Source organism: Hyperolius riggenbachi, chromosome 2, assembly GCF_040937935.1.
Source record: "Hyperolius riggenbachi isolate aHypRig1 chromosome 2, aHypRig1.pri, whole genome shotgun sequence".
NCBI lineage: Eukaryota > Metazoa > Chordata > Amphibia > Anura > Hyperoliidae > Hyperolius > Hyperolius riggenbachi.
Genome location: NC_090647.1, coordinates 235,169,618 through 235,185,079, shown reverse-complemented (window position 1 = coordinate 235,185,079; position 15,462 = coordinate 235,169,618). Strand labels below are relative to the sequence as shown.

General features: G+C 41.0%; 1 protein-coding gene and 1 long non-coding RNA gene across 14 annotated transcripts in view; one reads left to right on the top strand and one right to left on the bottom strand.

Annotated features, from left to right (window-relative positions):
* DMD (dystrophin) overlaps positions 1-15,462 on the top strand; it is a 3,066,377-nt gene that overhangs the window by 789,745 nt on the left and 2,261,170 nt on the right. The window lies entirely within an intron of this gene.
* Positions 11,823-15,462, bottom strand: part of LOC137546201 (uncharacterized) — a 40,176-nt gene continuing 36,536 nt past the window's right edge. Inside the window, exons 2-3 of the long non-coding RNA XR_011026195.1 lie at positions 14,449-14,718; positions 11,823-11,888 (exon numbers count right to left, since the gene is read on the bottom strand). This is a non-coding gene — a long non-coding RNA (uncharacterized lncRNA). The remainder of the gene's footprint in view (positions 11,889-14,448; positions 14,719-15,462) is intronic.

The window sequence follows — 15,462 nt, the reverse complement described above, 5'->3', positions numbered from 1 at the left end:
AATAAAAGCAAGTAAATGTAGCACATAAGAATTTTTATTTTAAATGTGCTAAAATAAATTTGCATAGAGCATTTGCAAGCCTCTAAATAAATTGGCTGCAAAAGGCTTAAAATAACTTTTTAGCATTCTACTATTGAAAAAGTACCCAAAAGTTGGCAAAAGTTGGTAAAAAAGTACTATCAAAATTATTTTGCATATTTTCTTCTTGCTGGTGTTTTAAAAGGTGTGAAAGTATCACCTAGGAGAAAACTTAAGTGAAAAAGTGAATTGCACATGGGCAACACAGTATTTAAAATGCTAAAGAACAAAAATAAATTGAGAACCGAGTAAAAGTCATCATACACTATTACATTAAGGTAAACAGTCAATATCTGTCTGATATTGATCATTTGCTTGCCAACCACATGAATCATGCTGCTATCTTTGTTTTGTTTGATGTGGTGCAAAGTTTATGTAGATATACAGTGCATTCTATTCCTGTCCATGCTGCTTTCCAGATTGGGAAAGGACGCCGGTCCATATTCAATTTAGCTTTTCTCCTAAGTTTTCTCTTAGATGAAATTTTCACACCTTATCCTTATAATATGCTTTTTTAAGGCTCAGCAAGCAAGACATTTTTTTTTTTGTTGCAGAGCATTGAGAAGTCATTTTAAACAGAACATAAAAAATGATCTCCTGGGGGAGGACCTAGGAGAAAAGGTGCATTTAATAGGGGCCATTGATGTTTCTATTAAAACTAATGCCTAAATAATTAAAATTGTCATATAGTATATGACACTGATAAAATTACATGTAAAGAGAACACCATTTATTAGTATTTATATAGCTCCGACATCTTCCACAGCGCTGTACAGAGTATGTATTGTCTTGTCATTGACTGTCCCTTGGAGGGGCTCACAATCGTATCCCTACCATAGTCATATGCAGGGCCGGGCCGGATAGGCTGGAGAGGCTCCAGACTCAGGGCGCTGTGTAGGAGGGGGCGCACAATTCATTCGGCTGTCATTCCTAATTGTGTATGAAGCAGAAAGAAATAAGAAAAGGGGATACATAGCAGTGACTGCAAGCCAGATAACTAGATATTAAGGTGTTGGGGAGGTTGTGGGCCCTGTGGCCCTCTTAGTCTAATAGCAATCAGTGTGTGACAGCTGGGGTGGAAGGGATGGAGGAGCGCACTTTGGTGTCTCAGCCTTGGGTGCTGAAGGACCTTGTCCCTGCTCTGGTCATATGTCTATATCATGAAGTGTATGTATTATAGTCCAGGGCCAATTTAGGAGGAAGCCAATTAACCTACTTGTATGTTTTGGGATGTGGGAGGAAACCAGAGTTCCTGGAGGAAACCCACGCAGATACATAGAGAACATACAAACTCTGTGTAGATAGTGCCCTGGCTGTGATTCAAACTGAGAGCCCAGCACTGCAAGGCTAGAGTGCTAACCACTATGCCACCATGCTGCCCCTTAACCTCTTTAGCGTTCTGGACGAGCTGAGCTCGTCCAGTAACGCCGGAGAGCACCGCTCAGGCCCTGGTGGGCTGATTTGCATTTTTTTTTTTAAACATGCAGCTAGCACTTTGCTAGCTGCATGTTTCTCCGATCGCCGCCACTCCCCGCCAGTCCGCCGCTACCCGCCGCGTAATAGGGCCCCCCCAGACCCCGTGCGCAGCCTGGCCAATCAGTGCCAGGCAGCGCTGAGGGGTGGATCGGGACTCCCTGTGACGTGATGACGTCGATGATGTCATTCCGTTCATCGCCAGGGGAAGCCCTGAAGGAAATCCCATTCAGAACGGGATTTCCTGATGGGCATGATCGCCGGCGGCGATCGGAAGGGTGGGAGGGAGGGAGCAGGGAGGGGGGTATCATGTAGCTAGCGCTAGGCTAGCTACAGGATTAAAAAAGAAAATTAGGTTAAAAAAACCACCCGCGGCTGTGCGGTCGCGGGTAATCAGAATGCCGGGGAGGTTTTAAAGGTGTTTGGACATGGTTGTTACACGAATGTCCGGACTATGTAAAGGTGACCATACATGGCACAATTTTTTCATCCAATCTTACCAATGCTATGTAGTATAAGGGAACTGCCTAAATTATCCTTTCAGTATATATTGTACCATGTATGGCCACCATAAGTCACATCTTTATAAGTAGGATTTTTTTCGTATTAGAACAAACATGAGGTGAATGAAAACTTTTACGATGCATATACAGTATTTCAGGGTAAAGTACTTACTAGAGATGATGTTAATGCTGCTTTTTGCTTTCGGGATCCCTTCTGTTCCCCATTTTGGTAAGTCCCATAAAACAGTGCATCTAAAAGAGTTTTAAAACTTGCATGTCCAGTGAGAGAAAGTGCTTCTGCCCAGCCCCATCTTCTTTCCTTTAGGCATCTCCCACTGGGCATACACAGCTTGTAACTCACCCATGGCCAGCAAGTATGTGCTCATGTACTGCAGCTAACCGGATTAGACTGCCTTTGTAGTTAAATATTATAATTAAGCAGAATGGGGAACAGGAGAAATCCTAAATGAAGTGAGTAGCACAAACTGCATCCCTGGTAAGTATATTGTCCCAGGATGTACAGTATTGTGTTTAAAAGTTTTTGTTCACCTCAAGTGTCCTTTAAGAGCGAGACCTAAGAGTTACCATTCTGCTCATTCTGGGGGAATAAACTGTGTTAGCACAATGTCTAACAACCCCCAACAAATGCATGCATACATATACAAACATACACTTGCATATTCTCACTTGCTTCCTAATGCAGAGAGGGAGCAGCTCCTTGAATCATGAGAGCTCCTGCCCACACAGTATGCACTAGCAATTTCACAACAGAAGGATGCAATGGTCTAATCACTAGTTCTCACTCAAGGCATACACCTAGGTAGCCAATGCCTAGAAACAGCCCTGAGCTGAAACATCTAAAAAACACCACAAACTGTACAACTTGCAAAATATGGATGAACTCATACAAAGGCTGAATGTGCTTTCCCAGGTGTTTTACAAAACTCTATTTAAACCAGGTCTTATAAAGATTGCCAGCTAGAGCAGCAGGAAAACATTGTTGAATGTAATATTTTATTTCCATTATTTTGAAACTAAATAAATAAAGGGAAAACTGCACTATACGCTTCTGTTTAAAAAAAATGGCTGTACTTTCTTGTCAATCTTTCCATAATGAATAACCTTGACTGCTATCACTGCAACCCCATAGTCTCATTTACAAGCTGCTGGATTATATTCCATGCTGTAACAGTGATCTTAACAGGGTAATTGGAGGGGGCATACTAAAAGCATAACATCACTACGCTTTTGTTACTTATTAGGCAGGTCAACTCCCCATTCAAACAAGAAAATTCTCAGTAACACTCTTCAATTTTAGAATAGAAACACTTCCTTTGCAGTTCACTTCAACATGTTTTAAAAAGATGAAAAAAAAATCTCCATCTGTATCATGCTACTGGACTATGTACATTGCTTATTGTAAAACAGTGAAGCTTAAAATATAGACACAATATTTGCCTAAAGTTTTCGTCTACTCTTGTGTTTTTTTTTAAATAAATATTCCTTCCTTTGGGAAAGGAGGGGGGTGGGAGCCCCTGCTGCTGCTGCTGCTGATGGGCTCTTTATAGTCCCTGAGTTGTAGTGTTTTCTTGAGGTGGAGTCATGAGTGAGCTGCATCTCCTCTTAGGTCCTGTTCACATTTGCGTTTTTTCACAGAAATGGCCATACGGATTCGGCCATCAGGTAAAAACTGTCAGTTTTTACAGCCAGTGTGCTGTAAACTGTCAGTCTTCTATTTGTTCCTATGTAGCTGGAAAGCTTTCTGTTTCTGGTCCGCTGGGCAAAACAGTCTGGGAAATTAGGTCCTGCTGCATTTTTTTGTCCTTTGAATGTAATGGACAATGTATCCGTACAAGTGGATGGATTTGAACGGATCCATTGGTTTAACATTGAATCAATTCACATAATGGTACGTTTGTACAGTATACATTACGCTCCTGTTACGCTCACCGCTAATGTGAACCGGGCCTTAGTCAAAGGGAGGAAGCCATTGCTGGGCACTCAGTTCCAGTTCCAAAGGGGACGTGGAAGGGATTGGCAAGGCCTCAACTGCAAGGTCCTGGGCTGAAGGGTGTGTGTGTGTGTGTGGGGGGGGGGGGGTATGGGTATTGCTCTGTGACTCACCAAATGAGAGCTACATAGTCATTGAATGAGACAACAGAGCAGAGACAATCTTCTTAGTCCTGACCATATCGTTTTAGCAGAAAAACCTTTATGGACTACCTTACAGGATTGCAATGTTCAAACATTCTTGTGCCTGGCCTTGCAATTGCAAGTACTGGAAATAGGAAATATGCTTACAGCAGCACCAACAAGAAGAATTAGCATAGTAATTAGTTATGATTTCTTTTTTATAGATAAGTTTGTACTGCTTTTGTGTACTGCTTGTGCTCTGACTGACATACCTTAATTAATTTTCCTAGAAATAACATTTATATAGCTGTATGGTATGGGGGAGGAAGCTGTTTTGCTTTGAGCGTGACTTGGCAAATACATGGCAGCAGGTGACTCTTTTAGTACTAATTGATGTCAAAACTTAAACAAGAATAATCTAGCTCTTAAATAATATTTTCTTGTAGTGCACATATATCTTTAGTGCCATTCATGACTCCCACTACTTAAGTATGGATGAATTATAACTAATGCTAATGATGGCAGACAGCGGGAAAGGCATGTAAATTGTTACAGCTGTAATTACTATGCAAATTGATTGCTTGACTGCAATTTATCAGTTAGTGGTCCACATGTGACATTAATCTCTTATCAACAACAAAAGAGCAACAGTAGATTCACCAGTGTTAATTTATATTTACTCAGTATGATGCCATTGCTTATTATGATGAAAATTGTTATATGGATGCAGTGAACTTATTCTTATTCAATCCACAGCAACATTCATAGATTTAGCCTTGAGATGTGCTAAGTAACAAAGGTGGTGTTGTTGGTTTGGGTGCAGATTAAACTGGTCAGTACAGGTTAGGTAGAAGACTGAATCTACTCTTGGTCTTGACAAATATTATTTTTTATGGAAAATAAAAGTAGGGTCTTAGATAAGAATATGTAGCCTGAGTCTAATTTCCCTTTAAAGAGTACCTGAGGCGACATGTGACATGATGAGATAAACAGGTGTATGTAGAGGGCAACACATATTAATAACTAGGCTGTTTTACTTGTTTTATTTTGCGACTTGGCGGCCGATTGACCATCCAATTCAATTATTATAATTGAATTGGATGAAAGTCGGTGCCGCCAAGTGCAATCCTGACCTACAAAGAGAACAATTTCCATCCCGAAATTGGTTGCTTTGTCGATAGCGCATGCTGCAAGATGTAGGGCCAAAGTTCATTGGCTGGGTGGCGGCAGGAACGGCGTGCAATTTTCCGACGATCTATGCAACCATCCACCGCCTTGCCGCTGTGCCCCGCCATACCAAGTGTATACGTTACCTATACGTGGCCTCCACTTGTCCCCCGCTGCTCCGGGCACATTCTCCTCTTCCGCATACATGCACGCCCCATTTTGTTTCCTGCTCCCCTAATGCCCACCATGCCAAAGTGATACATTGCCTCCGCTTTTCCCCCGCTGGCTTCCTAGCACATTCTCCTCTTTGCATACATGAACAACCCACGTGGTCACCTAGTAAGGGTGCGTGTGTGTGACGTCACACGCGCGCCCTTACTAGGCGACCACGTGGGGCATGCATGTATGCAAAGAAAGAGGAGAATTTGCTGGGAGACCAGCATGGGAAAAGCAGAGGCCACGGACAGGTAATGTATCACTTTGGCATGGCGGGCATTAGGGGGCACAGCAGCAAGGCAGCGCACAGGGCCGATTCCGGATTGATTTCTGCATGAAATTGATCAGGAATCGGCCTGTGGGCAGCTAACAGATCTCTCTCTTATCAGATTCGACAAAAGAGAGATTTGTCTCTTGGTAGAATCTGCACATACATCACTATATGTATGGTTACCTTTGATATCCAGGCATGGAAGCGACATCTTCTGTCTTGTCCGTACCTTGTCAGGAATATATTAAACATCACTGATAAGATAATTACAGTCATAAAAGTTTTCCTGGCAGAATACAACATGTGAGAGCAGAGGGAGATAGGGAAATGTCAATAGTTCATGTATTTTAACTCAGGGACACTTAATAGGCTGCCAGAGCAGAGACAAAACATTCTATCTACTTTGAAAATGTTTAAATATAAAATAAAACCATTGGATATCTAAAAAAGTTATTTTAAGAGTAGGAGAATAAATACAATTTTTTATCTCATCAGTTTATTTTCACCTCGGGTTCACTTTAAGCTAATGTACTCAGGTAATACTGTGGTTTATATAATAACAAAATGACTGCTGGCATGACAGGACAAGTACCAGACTTCCTGTTTAATGCATGACAAGGACACTTCACAACATATATTTCACAAAACCTTCTTGCCCGAATACAACGTTCTGTGTGAATTGCCATCCTGTAGAGAAAAAGAGGGAAGCTTATTGGCTGGCCATAACAAAGTATTGCCCGAGCTTACATGCAAAGCCTAACTGCAAACTGTCATCTGTAAAAAATATTGTTACAAGATAACCTGAAGAATTATCCATATGCTCAGTCATTGCTCAGGCAATGTATCATTGTATTAGCCAACAGTCACTTAGTTTATTTGTTAGGATGAGGATACAATTGGTAGTAAGGATAGGCAGGTTAACTATGACTGATACTTTTTCACAATTGTATTTCTAGCTTGATCAAGCCTTCCTAAGGCCTCGTTTACATTATATAAGTTGCAGTGCACATTTCGGTAACATGTATAATGTGCACTGTCTGATGTTCAGACTATATGCACTGAGCTGCAGTGGAATGCACTACCACACTGCTACATGATTTTTCGGCAAAGCACAGCACTGACCAACTCGCTGTAGTGAATGGGATCAGCAGCGCAGACGACATGCATTGAGTTCTGATTGCACAGCCATCTGGGCTTTGAGGTAAGAACGAGGCCTTAGCCCACATGTGGCTATATTTATTTTGTAATGTGCCTCCTGGGCAGTAAACATGCACATTTTCGTCTGCAGTTTTTGAGACTTTATTTCTCTCAAAAAGTGGACCTCCAGGTTTTTCTTTTAAATACATATCATTAACATCCACCAACATACAGGCAGCTAAATTTAGTGTTACCGAGGCAGAATGCAAATACCTCTTGTTAAAGGGAACCTGAAGTGAGATGGATATGGAGACTTACATATTTATTTAATTATAAACAACACAATTTTCCTGGCAGCATGACTGATGCTGTCATTAAGGCAAAGGGGGCAATTGCCCCAGGGCCCAAAGCTGCTGGACCCTTCTGCGCCACTGGAACACCAGGTGATCACCCTCAGACTGCTCCCTGGGCCCCTGCAATATGAGGCTAGCTGTACGGCATTGCAGCACTCCATAGGCCACACGTGTCTGCACTACACCCTTTACAATCCCTTGCATTGCCTACTGCTTAGACAGCTCATTGGTTAGGAGCTGTCACCTGATATGAGCAGTAAGTGGTGCAAGGGATTGTGGGGGCTGTAGTGCAGACGTGTGTGGCCTTTGCTTCCCCTATGCATCACTGCAAGTGGATTACAATTGCTGCGATTGTGGTACACGTGTGGCAGCCCCATTGTGGCTTAAACGAGCCCTTCTTGGCATTCCTACTGATCTTCTGCCTGCAATACTTATGCCTCCAATAATGTGGTAACACATATAGCGATGCATTACTGTCGCCTCCAGTAGGTACAGGAGAGCATACAGGCAAGGAAAAGTATGCTTTCCTGTACCTGGTAACGTGTGCGCTTAGAGGTTACGCATTGCAAGCAGTGAGTTACCATTACGCTACATGTTACAATGCATTGCTAACGTCGCACTGTGAACGTCCCATGGGATTAGCATTGCAGTGCAGTAAACTGCATTATAAGATTATAATGAAGCTCCACAACGTGAATGCAGCCTAAAAGCAAATAGGTATGGAAACCTCCATATGTCTCTCACTTCGGGTTCCTTTTAAGTACGTATTTTACCTACCTTTTTAGGTAATTTATAAAATGATGCTGTGTTCACCACTAGGGCTGCCATCAGAAATTTCTGGGCCCCATACTGGAAAAACCTACTGGGCCCTCCTCCCTCCCCTCCCTCCCATATTTAAGGGGAACCCCCTATATTTAAGGTGATCACCGGCAATCAGCAGAGCGCTGACACGTAATCCTATGGGATTACTCTTCAACAGCACTTGCAATTTGTTAAAAATGCAAACGCGCTGCATGGAGCATTTTCTCAGCAATTGCGATTTGATTCTCATTCACTGAAATGAGAATGGCAAAGCACAAGCATGGTGAAATCACAATAAAATTGCACTGCAAAATCGGCCGGCCGAGTTTAATACAGCCACACTCACTGGCAGACTTGCAGCTGGGACCCATATTGGTGGCATTATTCGCCAGGCCCCAGACTCACTTGGGTCCCATATTGCAGTCCCACCTGTGATGCCCTAAAGGTGGCCCTGGTGTTCCCCTTCAAGGATTTCAAACAGATCATTTATTACAAGGCCAAATTTCCATAGCATTTTATTTTGCTGAGTATTATACACTACTCACATAGGAAGTATCACAGGAAAAAATGTTTTGTTTTGTTTTTGTAACTTGGCCCCTTGAGGCTTACACCTAAGTGAGTGAGAGTGAGAAAACATTTTTCATTTTTTTTCTTTTCTTGAAGTAAAATCAATAGATTATTAAACTACAATTCCATATTAGTTTATTTGAAAAGTACATAGCACAGTTCCCTTTAATACAGTTACTTAATACTAACAACAATCACAGCCGTGAGTACAGTGGATAATGTTTAAAATGAACATACATTTGCCACTTGATGCATAATCATTATTGATTTGAACGGCTCTGTGGTGATGGAGTAGCAACACCAAAGGTTATTGTATGCAGAGAGAAATAATATATACCTGTAGTGATTTGCTCAAACAGCCAAGTAGATTTTTATGGACCATAGATCAGTCTGTGGTCATAACACTTTGATTTTTGTGTCGGTATTAATAATGAACCGCTAATCAACTACATTTTGAAGAGCTGGAATACGCAAAGTTTGGCAGTAAATTCCTTCCATCCAATTTTAATGTGCCTTTGACAAATGGAAATATGGATATGTTAGAGTTATTGTTCAGTGAACTCTAGGCCCAGGTGTCATTTTTACATCTGTGCTTGCTGGAGTGTTCTTCACCTCTCCAGTTCTCTATTATATTTTATGCTATAATCAATAACCAACCTAGTGACAACTATTAGTCTCAGTAATTTATCATAGGCTAAGAACTGGCAGTATTCATTTTCACATTTGTATTAGATTGCCACACAATGAAATATATTTCTTTAAAGAAGGGTTGGCTATTGTACATCTTCTTATTATGTCCCTTAAGTAAAATAATTTACTAAAGCCGAGATGTACCATACATATAGTTTGAACATAGAAATCTATCTACAAAAATGCTGAGTTTGTACTTCAAAATCATGTTCCTATGCCAAAAGCCAGTGTTACTGTTAAAAAAGAACTGTAGTAAAATATAACATACTACATAGAATTGCATTTTTTTTTACAATATTACATTATTAAATTATTCGGTCAGTGTTTGTCCATTGTAAAATCTTTCCTCACTCTGATTTACATTCTGAAATGTATCACATGTGGCAACATCTTTAGTGCATAACCGAGGAATGGTTGTGGCTGCATAGCTAATCTGCCCAGTCTTGACATGACTGGGAAAGTAGGGTTACAATAGATAGCAATATACAGCAATGTATGGCTATTAGAAGTGCTTCTGATGCTAAAACCGGGATAATTTGTCTAAAAATAGGTACGCTGAATAATAACTGCATTGATTTATATGTCACTACGTTGCCTCTTTGTTTATACTTCAGACTGTTAATAAAAGCTCCAATATAATGTACACAAGTCAAAATTGTAATCTGAACACAAATATGTGAAATTAGCTGCCAAGTTTTAGTATTAACATTCAGTGGCATAGCGACCACACCAGGGTCCCTGGACCAGAGGGGTCCTCCTTTAACCATGTTATTAGCTCTTTAATGCTGCTAAGCTGGTAATGATCAACTCTATATGTGCTTTGATTAGTTGTTGCCATTAATAGACTGTTCGCCTCCCCAGTCTACACCTCTCTGACTGTGCAATTGTCCTTCGCAGGTTTTGGTGCTCCATATCAGCTGTTATATATAAAGCACTTGAGGGGGCCCAATGCAAAACTTGCACTTGTGCCCAGAACTCCTAAGCTACGCTACTGTTAACATAATACCAGAAGTGGCAAACTACCTGTGGAAAACTTGTGAACTAAAATGAGTTTACTGCAAGTTTTACAATGCGCATTGTCCTTAGTGCAATGTAAAATATAGGGAGACAATATTTTATTTGGAAATAAAGGTGTATTTTTTGAACTTTGTGTCCAGACCATTACTAATTACAAGCCCTTATTTGCATAGACAAAAGTAATATACCCTCATGACATATATATTAAAAAAAAGTTGAGTCCCTAAGGTAGCTATTTATGAATTTTTTAAATGTCATTTGTTTAATGTACACATGTTTTATTTTGGTAACTGTGGGAGAGTGGGGAGGTAAGGGGTTAACTTTAATAGTAATTATGTATTTTTGTGTATTTTAATGTCCTAGCATGTAATTTTACTATTTGGCCAGTGGCCACTAGATATCCCCCGTCTTTATATTCCTGGTACTGTGAACAGTACACAGAAAATAGTGTAAATTTTTACTTTCACTTTCTCCATGACCACCGGCATCTCATTGATGCTGGTATCATTGATCACACTCACTTTCATCAGTGAACGTGAACATTCGTTCCCATGGACTGATCAGTCTACTAAAGGGTGGCGATGTGAACGCGCGGGTATGCGTATATCTACACCCCTGAAGCTAAGATGAAGTCTCCGGGGACATAGATATACTGTATGAAATACATTGAGTAGTTAAACAAGTTAGCTGTGTGGAAGTAATCTGTCAGTGCTATGTTGTAAACTGAGAATGGCTGGAGGAAAAAAAATTGTCAAGGCTTTCACCTCTATTACAAAGCCTGCATGCAATGAGGTAGAATATTCTGAGCACTGTGAAATAGCCCTGAAAGTAAAACAACAAAAATGCACCCGGAAAGGATCAGCATTCGGCTTGAATGTCAAGATACTATTTTAGTATAATTGAAAATAAGAAATATTTAAAACTATCTGATAGTATATTGTCAAAAGGAAAGAAAATACAATAGTAAGACTCTAGTTGGGCCTCATCTATTCTGTTTTTGTGGGTCTCAGGAGGCTTTTCGCCTGACTTAAAGGGATGTCATTGTGGATTATTTATTTTCTCTCACTGATATCTAGAATCTAAATAAGAAAGGAATGAGTAGGTGTTATCACATCATTTCACTCCGAAGTAAAACCATTCCATAGGGATTATAAGAGAAAAGTATAGATTGAGCATTAGGTAATCATAGCTGTAGCCAGCAATCACACAATAGCTGTGGTACAATACATAAACCAGTAAAAGAGATTGTATTACAACAGAAATATGGATACAGAAAAGACACAGTGGTGCTGGTTAATATGATATGTATACTGGTGTGTGTATTGTTTATTTTACCCTTTTTAAATACCGTATATAAAATATTAAATGCAGTTTGAAAAAGTAGAGGGTTTACCTTTAATCTTAAATGGCCTTTACCATGCAGTTAGGAGCACCATACTCCTTATTGATGCATGGATTCAAACTGAATGTGTGTACTGCATTCTGGATGGAAATATCAAAAATAAATAGCATTCTATTAATGTGGAAAACATATAGTATAAGGTCTATATTATTTAGACTGCTTTATAGGTTTCGTGACATATGATATACATTTATCACGCTTGGTATAAGACGTATACACTGAGGATAAGATAAATTGTAGTCAGATCGTCAGCTAAGGTCATACACGTAAGATCAGATGGCTGCGGTACAAAAGGCTGACACAAAGATAAAAGGCTAAGATCATAAACGGGAGGTCAGATGGCTGAGGTACAATACGCAGAGACAAAGTCATGGTCGTTTAACAGGCTACGATCATACACGTGTGGTCAGATGGCTGAGGTACAATAGGCTGAGGCAGATTCGTAGTCAGGAAGTAGCAAAAGTCATACACAGGATATCAGGAAAATAACAGACTAGTCTAAAGGATAGATATATATCGCAAACACTGCATATATATCTATCAGAGCAACTAGGCTAAACACAGATAATATTACAATAACACAGAGTATCAGAGTGCCCAGCACCAGTGTACTGATTGCTATTACGGGCAGTGAATGAATGTAAGACAGGAGTTTAAATCCTGTAAAGCCCGCCCAGGGCCAGCCCAACCTAGAGCAACCAATCAGGGTGTCAGCTGACACTAAATCCTCCGACATTGGAGCGTATAAGAGCAGCTCTGAGCCGCGCCCCCCCCCCCCGCCCAGGGACACAGGGGAAGTGCGCACTCCTGTGCACCGCCGCAGGGGTGCCTGGGATGCCGCTGGATGAGGAAGGTTGTGGCCGCGCTCGGCTCTCTGAGCCGCCGGTGCTGGAACCGTTGACAGGTGAGTTCCTTACAACAGTACAGTATTATGTCACAGCACATATTATTGATGCAACAATAAAATGTAAGTCCCCTTGTAAGAATGACCCTAGCCATGATCAGTAAATTAGCGTACGTTGACTTTGTCCTGTAGAGTAAGTACACTTTCAAACTGACATGTTGAATTGCAATGCACCTATAATAGACAATGTGACTGTTACCCTCCATTGCATTACTATCCAGTTTTCACAGTTGTGCAATACAATGCCCCTGTTTGAAACTACCCCCTCCTGGACCCACCACCCTCTTGTTAAAAAGCAGTTGCGTGGCCATATTGGATTCATTCTCTGCTGGCTGCTGACTGTTAGTGAGAGCAGGGTCAGACTTGCTGCAGATAGGTAGGGAAAGCATTATCTAGGCCTGTGTTCTTGTTCCTCACTTGCTATGAAAGCATCCCAAACAGCCCTTTTGAGGGCTAGCACATCGGTCTGTGGTTTTTTTTGTGTGTGACACTTTATAGCCCACTGACACCCAGAGCTGTGTGCACACTACTGCTGTTGCTACATTAACTTTCAGACACAGTACCACACCTGTGCATTATTATTTCACTGTATCCTGATAGTACTATTGCATTTCTCTGTGTGTGATGCTCCACAGGTGTACCTATGAAAAAGCCGCCAGGAGACTTGGTCACAGGATATAGCTGGTATGTGGCTAACCCTGCTCCTGCAAAACCCCTGATGCCGTTAATTACTATTCCTCCTCCAGGTTGACGTGGATGGTAAGGAAATATGTAATTCGGCTTCCAGCGTTTTCTGGTGGCCGAATTACAGTGTTTTAAAAGTAACTTTAGCTCCATCTTCTGACGGCGCCAAAGCTACTCAGTGTGCACCGCTATAGCCGTAATTCCTATTATGGTCTATGGTGGCGCCGTCTGCGCCCAAATCTCCTGCGCTGGATTCCTAGTGTTCGTTCCATAGCCCACTGACACCCAGAGCTGTGCACACCACTGCTATTGTTGCTACATTAACTTGCATGCACAGTACCATTCCAGTGAAATAATTGTAGGAATGTAATGTGATTTCTGCCCTTAAGGGTTTAAAGGGTATTAAAGCCCTTTAGGTATTAAAACTCGACTTTGCGTCAACTAGACCCATGTGCTAGACCCCTTGAAAAAACTTTGATTTCACTAAGGTGTTATAGATTTATCGAATGTTTTAGCGATGAAATGTTCAATAAATCTATAACACCTTAGTGAATTCAAAATTAGATTTTACCCATGAGGAAAATTATCAAACGTTTGATAAAGTGTTTGATAAAGCTCTGTGAATTGAGGCCTAAGTACGTTTTAAAATCTGCCTGCCCATTGAAGTCTTTGGCCGTTTGCCGAGTTCCCATGTTCGCTGTTCGCGAATGGAAAATTCTATGTTTGCGACATCTCTATAACAGTGGTCAGATCACACAACTAAGGTAACAAGAGACCATCTATTGGTCACATTATATTAGTCACAGAGACACAATTTTTTTGTATCAAGATTGGCAGTATGGTCTAGCCACGGGTCCCAGGTTTTATGGAATTGGGGGCATTGTCTCCAATTTTGGCAAATATTTTTTCAGATAGCATGGCATTGTTAATGACAGCTAAAAGTGTGTTGGATTTCCATTTTGCTGCCATGTGTATTTTAGGGGCATTCTGGAAGAATATTTTATGAAAAAACAACAACCCTGAAGTGAGGAAAAAAAGATTTTGGTACTCACCTAAGTGCATCATTGCTAAATATGCAAATCATCTCTTTGTTGTCCCTGATAGCTAAATACACCTCCAGAACTGCTAGAATGCAACAATGTGTCTGTTTGTTAATATTACAAAGCCAAACAATTCCATACAGACTGTTTTGGATTGGTTCATCCTCATCAGTGCATGGCTTGGAATAATATGGCTCTATGGGATTGGACTTGAAACACCCAGAGTTATAGATTGTCCAGCAAGCTCACGGTGAGCCAGAACTCCCAGGAGTGTGCAAGGTGCTGAAAGAGACAAAAACACCTAATTAATAAATGCTATGTAAAGAAAAGTTATGCTTCTTAAAACAGAACGTATTTGCGAATTGTGATATGTCATGTTGGAGTGAGCTCTGAGTTGCCCCACAGTGCATTACTGGCTTCCAGTATTAGCTAGCAGTCATAGGTGACCCACTATATTTGCTAGTAGCCATAGATGTTTTCCAATACCTGCCAGCAAACATAAGTGGCTCTATATATGCTAGAAGTTATAGGAGGTCAATATTTTCCAACAGTCATAGATGACTCCCCATATCAGCCAGTAGTCATAAGTGAACCCCAATATCTTTAATAGTCATAGGTGACCTCCAATATCAGCCAATAGTTATAGGTGGCACCCAATATTTCCCCTTCGTCCCAAATGGCCTATAATATCAGCCTGCAATTAAAGGTGGTTTACAATATCTTCTGGCAGTCATAGGTGGCCCACATTGGGCATGATTCACAAAGCTTTTTCACCTGTTTTCCTACCAAGCGGTAGGCCTGGGTTCGATTCTTGGCCAATGTATGTGAGTTGGCTTTTGGCATCCTACAAATCCCTAAGCAAGCTAATTTTTCTCTTGGATATATCATAATGGTACATGCTAGGCTGGCTTCAGCATGTAGTGTTGGTGGTGGTATAGCGGTGAGGAGAGCTGCCTACCAAGCACTAGACCTGGGTTCGATTCTCGGCCAATGTATGTGAGATGGCTTTTGAAATCCTACAATTCC